Source organism: Strix aluco, chromosome 4 (genome assembly GCF_031877795.1).
Source record: "Strix aluco isolate bStrAlu1 chromosome 4, bStrAlu1.hap1, whole genome shotgun sequence".
Taxonomy (NCBI): domain Eukaryota; kingdom Metazoa; phylum Chordata; class Aves; order Strigiformes; family Strigidae; genus Strix; species Strix aluco.
The window spans coordinates 39,888,044-39,900,937 of record NC_133934.1 but is presented as its reverse complement, the minus strand read 5'-3'; the positions used below and the strand labels follow the sequence as shown (position 1 = coordinate 39,900,937).

At 36.7% G+C, this 12,894-nt stretch overlaps 1 long non-coding RNA gene across 2 annotated transcripts; it reads right to left on the bottom strand.

The window, feature by feature from the left end:
- Window positions 1-4,437: 4,437 nt before the first annotated feature.
- LOC141922823 (uncharacterized) lies at window positions 4,438-11,743 on the bottom strand. Of its 2 annotated transcripts, none has more exons than XR_012623101.1 (2): window positions 10,598-11,743; window positions 4,438-9,222 (listed from the first exon to the last, which is right to left on the bottom strand). It is a non-coding gene; the product is annotated as an uncharacterized LOC141922823 (long non-coding RNA). The 2 variants fall into 2 exon arrangements; XR_012623100.1 differs by having other exon boundaries at window positions 10,622-11,743.
- Between the last annotated feature and the right edge of the window lie 1,151 nt (window positions 11,744-12,894).

The following is a 12,894-nucleotide window of genomic DNA, read 5'->3' as shown; positions in this document are numbered from 1 at the left end:
AACTAAGGACTAAACTAAGGAGAAGTGTTTAAAATAAAATATTTGGTCCTGATAATTGGTTAATCTATTTAACAAGTAACAAGTTTGCATAATTTAAAAGCATGAGAAATAACCTACATTAAAATCTTACTGTTACAATAGAAGGTTTCATCTTGAATAAAAGTTGTGTTTTAAAAAGCGACCTTCTGTATTGCCTCACTTCTGCTACTTTTAGCCTAACTACAAATGTTAGCATGCAATAACTTACATTTTTCATCTCAAACATAATGTAATAGGCTAGCATAGGCTAGCCCATTGAAGTAACCAGAGCTGGCTGCAGAGAAGTAGCTTGAACAGCTGTACTTCACTATTTACCAGTGAGATGGCAAATTAGAGATTTTTATAAAGTCTCTGATTGTGCATGAAGCTGCAATAAAACAAGTTAAGAATTCTAAGCATCTAAGTCTCTCAAGATATTTCAGAATGGTTGTATCACTGATTGATAGCACTGTTTTGGACAAACAGTTGTTTCAGGAAAGGGAAATTTAGCTCATAAATTCAGGCAAGAGATGTCATCTTGCAGATAGATAAAATGTAAAATATTTGAGAGGAATTCTGAAATGTATAAAAATAAATTTAAGAAGTTTAAGCAGGAAATAAGGCAGAAGCCACAGGGCAAGGTATGGCTATTAAAGAAGTGCAACATGAATGATTTGTTTATGGAATAAAAGTTTATGGAGAACTTTACAGAACTTTACATTTAGAAATTAGATTACCACCTAACACTCAAATTAAACAACTTTGGGAATAGTACCTCTTCCCTAAACCTCGTGGTAGAAACTTAGCTGCTTTACATTGCTAAGGCTATTACACTATGCATTAAATAACAAGGTTACAGATTATTTAATTCTAATCTCATGTCTCCCCTATAAGTAGCACCCATTTAAACGATAAACTTCAAAAGTTTGTAGAGTATGTTCCCTTGGGCATCTGTTTTGAAGGGCTATATTTGTATCAGCCTAAATTTGCTTATGATTTATCTTGGTTGTATAATACCACAAGGTGAGGAAAGGCAGAAATGGAAAGAACCAAAGAGCAAGGATACCCTGAACTAGCATGTGGATGAATTTGACACATTTACACTCTAGTGAAGTAGAAGACTAGGCAAGAGACAGTGAATTCTAATTCACCAGTTGCGTCTGCCTAACTTACTGCCTTTGCAAACACTGCTTTTATTTTACTTTTTTTTTTTTTTCCTTCATCTTGGAGAGGACAGCACTATGTAACCTGTTAACAAGCTGTAGCTGATAGGTGGTTATAAAAGGTTTTGATAAAGAAAAGCTGGCAAGAAAGCTTATTTTGGAATAGATCCCACTCTCAACCTTTCAAAAACAATCTGCAACCAGAGGTGCAAAACAGCAGCCAGTTCTTGAAAGGAGCTCTTGTGTTTGCTCAAAATAAAATTCCTGATTTGTAGCTTTTGTCCTAATAGTTTACAAATGTGTTTATTTACAGTGCAAGTCTTGGAACACACTTATTTCTGGTTTGTATGTGGCTTATACACTTTAATGGCTTGTGTTGCATACAACCAACTGTGAAGGCTAAAAAGAGTAACAAAGCCTAAGTTAAAAAAGAGGGAACTCTATCCCAAACATTTTTGTCATTTATATTCCTTATGAAAGCCAATGTAAATAGCTTTTAATAAAATATAGCCCATTTTTAAAGACCTTAGGGTTCTGATGTAGAGTTGTTACTTTAACCTGTACCCATACACAGCTAAGAGAAATGGGATATAGTGCCAGTGTCTACAGGAGGCTGTTTGGACTGACAGGCTCATATAAGCTCCTTTGACTAGATGCATTCTGAACGAGGTGGTGAGGGCAGTTCTGAAATAAAAAGGAATCTTCCAGTAAAGCTGACTTCTAAGTACTCTTACAATTTTTAGAGAGCTTTTTCAGACATTAACATTACAAAGTGATAGCATGACTCGTAACAGAAACCTGTCTTTAACCTTATGCAGAAAACACTTCTGGTTTTATATACCACAAAGCTAACCTCATAAAGCTCTCTGAACTCAGCTGAGACGCTATGTAAAACAGTTTTTAGAGGAGCAAGTCAAGGTCACACAAGTTGTGAAGTAAGTTTTAAACCTAGAAAATGGTAATGCCATACCCGGTTTCTGCTTTATGGTAGCACTTTAGTTTAAGTAAGTTTAGGCAGAGTGTATTTTTCACTTTGAAAGTACCATTTGTTTTCCAATTTGTGACGTTCAGGTTAGAATCAACATTTTATGCCTGGTTTCATGCCTTTATACCCTTATTTAAAGTACTTTTATAACCAGCTATTTGTTAAAGACAGACATGCATGTTTCTTAATCTATACATGCACAACTACCCTTTGATGGCAATGCAAATTCAACAAATAGAGGGAGGCCTGAAGCAATGGTCTTATATTAGTAATTCACTAAGGGAAAAATAAACTTACATGGAAAATATGCACTCAAATTTTGAGACATGACTATGTCACAGCTGTGACTACAGACCTTTACGATTATACATACACAACTATTTCTTCAACCACCTTCCTGTCTAAAATGGTGCTAGTTCTCACTTGTTTTTCTGCAATGGAAAACCTAAGTAAGAGTGTTTTAGCTTGATGGTGGAAGGGGACTTTCAAAGAAGTGGAAGATGCCATACTTTCCTTAATATCTGTATGAATGTTCATCACTAGTGGCTAGTATCTTTCACATGGAATCAAAAAGCATTGCAGTCTTCCATGGACTTCACAGCAACTGTAGGTCCTCTTCCTCTCTGAACAAAATCTCTAGAAGATATAAAACCCCCTTCAACATCTTTCTTGTACCTTTCTGTGCTGTACAACATAACATGCTGTCACCTATGCTTGTATTGGCATTTGCTAATGACAGCCACAGTTCAGCATCTAGTGCAATGTAATATGCTGCATGTGTCTTTTTATTCCTCTAATGTCTGAAAAGTTGCTTATTATGTCCAATTTTTACTTGCATATTCAAAACACACATTCAAAATTCATTTAGAAAAGTGTGGAAGTGTGCTATATTTTATTTTAGTGGAACAATGCAATAAATCCAATCTAAGGAGAGAACCCAATGATAAAAATATTTTCCAGTTAAAAGCTTATTGAAAATGCAACAAGCACACTTACAGGTGAGTAGAATTAAGAGTGTACACAGTATTGTCTAAACATAGTGCTTTAGTTAAATAACTTCTTGAATTGCCATTCCTATACAGAGTGCAGGTCCCTGCAGAGTTTGTATGCTTTATGATTTTTATTATAAAATCAAACATGACTTTTAGCTATTAGTCATGTGATATGATCATACTGTGAAAAGATCCTAACACTAGTCTTTTTATACTAAGGTTTCAGGTGAGACCTTGACAGAGTTGGCAGACTAAAGAGGCCCCTCTCAAAAGCCACTGACAAGCAGCAGAGCCTGACTTAAAGATGGGATGAAACTGTGTAGTTAGGAACACTGAAGGAAAAAGTGAAGCAAGAGTTCCTCTGTTTTGGCAGAAGAAGGTGCATTTGACTGGTTGGTTCCACAAATGGAACTGAAACCGAAGTCCCTCCTTCAGAAATCATATGTGTATGAGGTCTTTCACATGAACCTGTATTATGTCCATCTGTATTTTAGATCTACTAAACAAACTAACTGCACTCCAAATGCTCTGTGCTCAGATTAAACTGGCTTTAATCTCATATTATGAGTAAATCCAACTGCACATTTCACTAGATTAAAAACTGGTTTATGCATAGATTTTGCTGACAGGTCTGTGCTCCAGGCTGATTCCAGCCAGCTCCAAAAATACAGTACTCGAAGTGGGCCTTACCACAGCAGCTTGAGCATCACATCTTTGGATAAGAACTTGCCTGTACTTTACTAGTCTGTAGTTTATGCAGAGCAAATGTATATTTTTGAAAAAATCTGCATATATATCCTGTACTAGGCAGCAACTTGAATAGGAGTTGCCCTCACATTTTGATCATAGGATCCAGGAAAACAGATGGGGTAGAAGTTTTATCATTTCCTATAAACAAAAAGCTTACTTCTATATATTGCACTTTTGACAGAATCATATTCCTGAGAGTAATCTATTCATGTATCTTTAAATCTATAAAGGATTACAGTAATCATTTAGCCTGCCCTTTTGCAGAAACCAGGTGGATTTATTATGCTCCTTTGATCAGTTTAAGTATATTAATGTCCACTCATCTTCCTCCAGATGCACTTCATCTAGAAATTCTTTTGTTGCTATTTCCTTCAAACATAACTTCTCTCTCTCTTGTTCCGGCCCAGGAAATAATTGATCATAGTAACAGTGACATACAATGATTTGACATGCAAAAAAACCCTCATAATTTGTTAGAGGCCAGGACACTGTAGTATGGAAAAGGAAAAAAAAAACCAAATACTTGAAATAGGGAAAACTGGAAAATGTATTTTAAGCTTTATCCAGAAAACACAATACAGCACCACACAGTGATAACCAGCTTTGTTACACCCAACCCAGTTATGCAGCATTTGCAAGGCACTTTTTGCACCAGCTAGTTGACTCTTTTGAAAAGCAGAATACTGGTCTAGGCTAATATTATTTCAAACGTAAGACAATGTCCATTAAGAACAACTAGAGAAAGACCAATGTAATCTCTCACAAAAATAATTCAGACTACCTTTCTCAGGGTATAAATAATTCTATACCAACAAAAAAATGTTTTAATCAAAAAGAAACAATTAAAATTCAAGCATTTAAATAATTTGTTCTAGAACTTCAGAAGGATGATCTTAAACATACAAATAAAAGTTCTGAAATGTCTTTAGAAAAACACTCAAGTTACAACATGTAAACTGAAGCTAAAATTTAAATTTCAATTTTTAATCTAGACAATATTTGAAGAGCGAGTTTACAATATAAAGTTAAACTCCTTACTATAGCAGTACTGCAGAGTCTATGCAAGTGAAAAAAACATTTAGCAAAAGTTCCACTCTGAAGGCAAAGATGGTGGGTTGTACTTCTTAAGGACAGTATTTCCACATGAAGCAGTCTTGAAGGTAACAGTGTAAGCTGCTTTGATTGTAACAGAAATAACATTTAAGCAAATACTGGGCTTTGTAGATGAACACTATAAAAGTAAAAAATGCACTCAATACTAGAATGAACAATCAAGTTTAAAAATCCATTTGAACAAAGAAGAAAATAGAAAAATAACACACTTTATTGTTTTTCTTTACCTTACTGTATACATAGAATATGTAGTTTATCCTTTGCTTTCTCTGATAGCTCATGTTACTTACGCTGTATTTGCCACTTCTCAGCTCCCTTCCATTACCTAGTATTGTAATACCATTGCTTTTTTTCAATCAGTCTAAAATAGTCTAATGGGACAAGGCTTTACAAACACAAAATTTCTCCCTTTATGTAACAGCAGCCTTTCAGCAAATGCTTTTCTTAAAAACATGAACAGACTCCAAGTGGACCAGAACAGAAATATTTACTGCTACAGTAGTTCAACTTCTCAATGGTGTGTTTTAATAAAGTAGAATTATCTAATTAAAAAAAGTGACTGATTTTTTTTTTTTTTTAATAAATCACTCAGGATGACTGTAAGTAGGTTAATCCAGTATCAGATGCTAAGAGTAGCAGCAACAAAATACAGGAAGTTCACAATAAGGACAGAAGGTTTCAGAAAGTTACCTTAGAAACTTTTATATCTTTGTCAGATACATGCAACCACTGAAAAGGAATTAGAAGTCAAAAAAAGTACATTATCACACCGAAAAAAGGTTTTCCTTTATCAGTGGAAATGTATTAAACATGTAGTCCTGATGTTGGCTACTAAAGGTTCTTGGATTTCCAGCGAGACCAATACTGACAAAGATCAGGTGACCAAATGCAAGCTGTAACTGTTCAAAGCATCACTCTTTAGCGCCTGACTTTGCTTGTTTCTACACAGCAATGCAGAATGAATCATAAGCATAGAAGAAGGTCTATACTCTTGCCATAAAACTATTCAGGTATGCAGATACTACAGTAGCTATAGAATTTTCAGCTATTTATATTTTGCTAGTTATAACTTGCTTTGATAAACTAGAACAGGGATTAAACAGTTATGAGTTAAAATAGAAGGAGGAAAGCAGTTATGGGACAAAACAGAAGGTGGAATTCAGGCAGAGGGAAATAAAACCCTGGAATGGTAGCACACACAAAAGGAAGCAAAGAAAAGCGGTTTGGTTATTAACCTAAAACTTTCACAAATCCTAGCTCACTATGCGATGCTAGTCTGAATGTAATAAATTAGGTAATGCAGTAATGAACACAGCCTCTGGTAACAATAATCAACTCCAGTTCAAACAACTTTTCCCCCCCCTCCCTGCTCTACACATTCTAGGTTTGGGTGTTACCTAGTACACATTAATTTCAAATTCAGTTTAAAGCCTCTGATTCATTACACAAGATGGATAAACTTAATTTTTAATTTATTGTTATATCAATACATGAAACACATGAAAAAATTCAAGTACTTGAACTTTTGTTACTTGTATCTCCAGAAGCCAGACAAAGACTATCTTATATCCATCCATTTAGCTCTATCTGTCATGAAGTCTCTTCATAATAACACAGTATGCAGCACTGACAGCTTTGATGGTAATAAATACTGGAAAAGGCCATTCCTGAGATAGCACTATTAATCAAGCCACACTCAGCTATTTTGTCAAAAATACTAGTCATTGTGTTAATTGCAAGGTTTCAGGTGACAATCAGGCACTGCTGATTGAGATGAATCTTTTAATGATAGTTTAGGTGATTATATTCAATCTATGTTTACAGATTGCTTAGGCTGCTTGATTGAAGAAATTACTGATGAAAAACTTGTAACTGAGGTTGGGATTGTTTCCTAGGAACAAGAATGACACTGGGCAGAAAGCAAAATTTGCAGCTCTCAGCTTCTACTCCTCCCATGGTAGTACTGCAGGCTCAGCCACCAACTGGCAGCAGGCTGCAAGGCTGCTCAGGATGAGCAAGTCGAGAGCCATACACATGAGCTGTTAAGTGCTAAAAGAGCACAGCTGCATCAACTTTGAAAATGAAAGGTACACCGAACTAACTCCCACTGTATTTACAATCAAGTTATTTAGAATTTTTATCTTGCTTTATTGAAAGCAGCTAGATTAGGGAATACTGTTCATATCCACTAAAAATACTGTTTCCTAGATGTTGCAAATAGTAGAAAGCTCTCTCATTGGAAGAAGACAGTAAGGTCAACAGGAATGACCTGCAAATGCCCTTTATGTCTGTTCACACCTAATTTTTGCCGTAATGATAAATATATTGTAATAGTGATAATTTATTTGATGATAATTTCTTCATGTGCCTGCCAACTGTCCCTAACTCTACCCTGGGACATGAGCAATTAAAGAATTTTTTTTTTATTTATTATTAGTTTCTTCTTGAACTGATCACAGATAAAACTACACTCTTCCTAGAACTTTTGGAAGACTCCCCAAATATGGGTTGAGTTTAAGGCAGTTGAGATTCAGGAAAATAGTTATTTAGATTGCAGAAGAAAAAAAAAAATTTCCACTTACTCCCTGTAACAAGAATTAAAGACTGTAGCTCTTACAGTTATAAAATATCATGAAGCATATATATCTCGTGCTTGGCCATATGATTAACATACATGGCAATTACAATCTCTCACGTAACCAGTGTGCAGTACATCTACTTTTCTCTTCAAACTGTTAACACTGCTTTAGCAGGTAGCTTACTCTGAAGCATCACATCTGGTCCTGGTAACCCCTTTAGGTAAGGCTGAAGTAAACATTCTTGGGTGTAAGATATACTGTTCACTAGTTATTCAGATTACAATGATATCCATTAAATTGCTCTCCCATGGATAGGCTGTTAACACTGACAGAACATCATTAAAAACACTGAAACTTGTCAACAGTGTAAAAGGAAGAGATCTGTATTATTCTTCACACATGGGTGATGGCACGCCTGAAACTGTGACTGCATAAAGGGAAACGTTGTGTGTACTGTGGCATTCTCATGTATTTGGTTTGAGAATAAAATCTACTCAATTGCATTTCCTGTGTACGAGAGAAGAATGACTAACTTGTACCTCTGCGGTGCTTCCGCATGAGAGAGGTATGTTGTTAGACATTCACTCTTAAGTCACGTGCCTTCGTAACATCCTTGGGAATAGACACTTAACTACTATAGAAATGGAATAGATGGGAAATAAAGGAACCTCACTGATAGGAGATTCTTAGTGTCAGAAATCTACATATATTCTTTACTCGCCAAAAGTTTTTGTCTTGTTAGTGAACTGCTTGGGAACCTAGCCCATTTTCTGAGCTCTGCTGGTATTCAAGGAATGCTTACCAGATGCTTGGTACCGTGTACTACCTAACCAATACTGGTAGAGGTACAGAGGTATGTCAGGATGTGTATCCTCATAGAATCTCAGTTACTAGAGAAGCAGATCTTCATGTGCTATCTTCCTCACCATCTCATATTTCTTACTGAAACTGTTTCACCCTCTATAAATGGATTTCTACTTTTTATAGGAGAATAAGGAGGAAAAGATTCTTCAGCCTCCGTGTTCTAGGATAATCAGGCAGGTTACTCTTTGAACACAGATTTTCATGTTTCACATGTAATAGCACAGTCATTAGAACAAGCAAGTGCAAGAGCCAGAGATGCAAACTCACTCTAGCCTTCTGCTTAGCAGCATTCAGTATGTCAGCATCCTCATTGGATCAGGCCTGGGGTTAGAAGAACAGGAGAATGACCAGAGCTTGAGGGCCTATTAGCTTCCTAGCATCCAGTTACTGGTTCTATGTATCCCCACTAATAGAAACACAGGAAATACAGGAGATTTGGGATACCTACAAAGTTAGAAAGCAGCACCTGAGATGAAGTACTGAGGTTCCCATAAAGCTTAAAACACTGGACTCCTAAGAGCCTTTTCGATCTTCCCAAGAAAGGGCAACTTTTCCCTTTCTAAGGATGGAGCACACTAACCTTTGCATACTGAGACTAAAGGCTTCAACAGTTCTGTATTGTTCAGTGATTTTGTTATTCACTGTGAGAAATGCTTTAGAGGCACTTACATGAGATGGTCTATTATAGGACCAGATTGCCTCAACTTCTAGTACGCATTTGAAGTTCTTCCCAAATGCTAAGTCTGGAAAAATCACAGCTGTAAAATAGAACATAATGGTTAAGTAGGTCACTGATTGGCATACTGTGACTAGCTAAGACTGACCAAAGGTACATAAATGACAATTATAAATGACAGTTGGAATATTTATCTGGCATTAGCACTTACATTTTTCATACTGAGGCACTGCATTACTGTTATATGAGTACAACTTTATGCAAGATCAAACTTCTATTCTCAACTCTGAAAGAGACTTGATTTTTCAAATTAAGTTACAGGGTTACAGCTCTATTCTTGAATGTGATTGGGGATGTTAACTTAGCTCTGCTGAGCACACTGGCACTCGTCTCTTGCCTAAAACTCTTTGTGATTCAGTAACCAGACATCCCTGTGACAGAAACCCCTGAGCGCCCAATATACTAGTCTGTCCAAAACACAGTGGTGTTAACACAAAGCACACCTCACAGTGACTTTCAATTAAATACCCAGTCAAGGAGACTGAATTAATGGTGCTCACATTTTCATAAAGCATTGTAGTAACAGCAGTTGCTCTGAAGGATGAGATTTAAGTTGTAAAGCCTCCTCAGTCAGGAGAAATTCAAATTCACAATTTAACAAAGAGAAGGCCATCAGGAAAAGGTTGTATGGAGACTCTGTGCTTTCCCATCCTGAAGATGAGAAACCTATGGCAAATAACTAAATATTTATGTGACAGAAGAGAGAACATGGGGAATATGACAGTAGCCTGTTGATGAGAAAGCTCCTGAAGTAGTGAGTCCTGGATTCAAATCCTGATTTCTCATGTCCCTTACTGAATTTTATTGGGTAGAAATAGTAGGATGGGCATGTAGCTTGAGGGTTGAATGTGAAACCTGCAGAGAGACAGGCACCTCATTTCAGTCTGCAGGAAAATTTTGAAGAGCTTGCTTTTGCCAATCTAAGTATGTGCTGTTATCAGCTGGATATTTTCCTGTGCTCCTTAGTGCCCAACTGTGTGTTCTGGCACTCTACCTTGTGTTGGTATTAGCCGATGGGTGGCTGTATGGTGAAACAGAACACCTTGCTTGCTTACACTCTGAAAAAAGCCAAAGAGATTAGTTTTCAGCCAGACCAGCAAGCTAATCCATTTTGTGGAGCCACATAATCACCAAACCCAATTGTATAAGTGAAGAGAGAATGGATACTGGAGGATGTGGGTAGTACCACCCCTTTTGCGGCAGCAAAATCTTAATCCAGCTGAAATCATACTCCAGAGATGGATAAAGCTTAAAACATAACCTTGTCTTCAGCACTTCACTATTAGCTAACTGTTCTCTGTTCAGTATAGTTGTTTTTTGGGGATTTTATTACCACCACTGTAACTATGAGCCGAGGAGCTCAATTCACACGAATGAGGATGGTACCATATACATACCTGAGGGCTCTGATGCATACTCACCCAGTGAACAGATGGGAGTTGTTTGTTACTGCTCTTTGATCAGAAGTTATGCACCCCACAGCAGACCCAGTGGAACGGGGTGCAGGCATCTGCTCTCTCAGTGCAAAGTGCAGATGGAGGTCAGATGCTGGATGTGGTGTGAAGCTGTTTGGGTGAAGGCATACACTCCAGTCTGCCAGTCCTGGTACAAGAACAGCAACTTCCAGCAAAGAGATACAGAGGGCAGGGACAAGTAGCACTGCAGAAATCAGTTAAAGGCCATTAATGTCCTTAAGCTCATGTGGGAAAGTGATGTTACCCCCTAAATACCCGTTTTGTGGGGCTAGCACTTTCACTAAGCAGCAACAAAAACTGTCATAACTCTTGCTGAGAAGTGAGATTGCAGGACTTTTCATGTTGACAGATTCATAAAAATGGGTTCAGATTGAATTTAGTTACAGTTCATTAACACTACAGCTACTCCAGTGTATTTGCTACTTTGTAAAATACAAATTAGTCTTCAGTAACAACGAAATTGGCAAAACACACTTGACTACATATGAATTAGACTTGTTTATAATACTTTTTACATTCATCCTTTTAATCTATAATGCTTCGTCTATTACTGTAAATCCTTCAGAAAAAAACCTTACATAGGTAAAGAACTTATTACACAACAAAAGTAGGAAACTGTCAGTTCTATGTTGCTCCTCAATGCTCAGGAAAAAGTGCTACAGATAAAGTATTAATTTATGGGAAGTTTCAGTTCCTTTATACTTCTCTATGTATTAGCATGCCAACCCAGCCTTCATCCTCACAGATGATCTATGGTAATTTGCCTTGGAATTTTTCTTGTAACAATGAATATCCAGGAGTAGTATTACGCTAGCAGCACAACCATTTTTATTTTCAAATAGCCTGTCACATTGTATTTAATAAATAACCACACATACCATCAAGCATCTACTTACAAACAATAAGCATTCATGACTTAGATAAGTATAATCCTAAATCTGTAGTACTGCGATACTGTAAAGTATCAGTTTGAGTAACTCCACCCTCAACCCCCCAAAATGCAACTTCTGTAGCCAGCATTTAAATCACTATCTCACTATTAGTTCCTTCAGGACAAATTTATATTATTTTTTGTATATACAAACACAAAAACCCCCTTAAGTCCCCCCCTCTCCCCCCCCCCCAAAAAAAGTAGACCATAGGCTTCTTAAACATCAAAAAAAATTACTGCTTGAAGAATTATGCCACCTTCAAGAACCTTAACATCCAGCACTTGGATCCTCTCTGCCAAATACTATTTGGCAAAATAGTAACACAAGACAGTCTACATCACACACGAAGTAACCTTTGGAAAGAAAATCAACCAACAGTTGAATCTAGATGGGTATAGTCAGAATGCATCAAGAAAGCTCTTACAATGACACAGGTCTGCTGATAGCAAGAAAGCAAACTAGTATGAAAAAAACATTTATAAAACGACAAACTACACATTTGGAGAAAGTATAAAGTACCATTAATGGCAGGAGAACAGGAAAAAAAAAGACATCAGTATTCTGATTTCAGAGGTGGAAGGTAGGAAAAGGAGCATGCCTATAATGGAAGAAGGCTTTAGACAGACCAGAGTACTTTAAAAATTGCTGTAGTTTCTAGCAATAGCAACCTATCTGGTTTGGAGGTGATTCTGTGAAACTTTTGTGAAATGGTTTCAGCAATGTGTGATACTAGCCCTTACCAAAAGTAATCCTAAAGTCTGCTTTAAGCCTCAGATGAAATTACTTTTGCATGGGGCAGGAGTGATGGGTGGGAAAGGGTGCAGGAGGATTTGGGTGACAAGTGAAAACAACTTGCCTCAAAACCTTGTTTATCCTGCAGAGCTGAAGAGAATCTAGCTTGTCAAGGTCCTGTGCAACAACAGAGAGCCTAAACAGCAATTTAAGTGAAGGTTATGAATAAAATGAATGTGGTAACATAGCCTGTGGAAATTAACATGAAGGCAAACATTTTTCAGACTTTCACATGGTAAAACATCCAGATCCTAAAATTCTATGTGAGAGAAATTATTTAGTTTCTATTTCCCATTTCAGTTTTACCATTACAAGCTTACCTAATATTATGGCTGCTTAATATAATATTACGAAATACTACTGTAACATGTAGATGTCTATATGTAAATATGTAATTTCATTTTTTACAAAAAATTAATCAGTAGGGAAAAAATTTACAGAAATCTGTCACAGAATCATAGAACGATTTGGATTGGAAGGGACCTTAAAGATCAT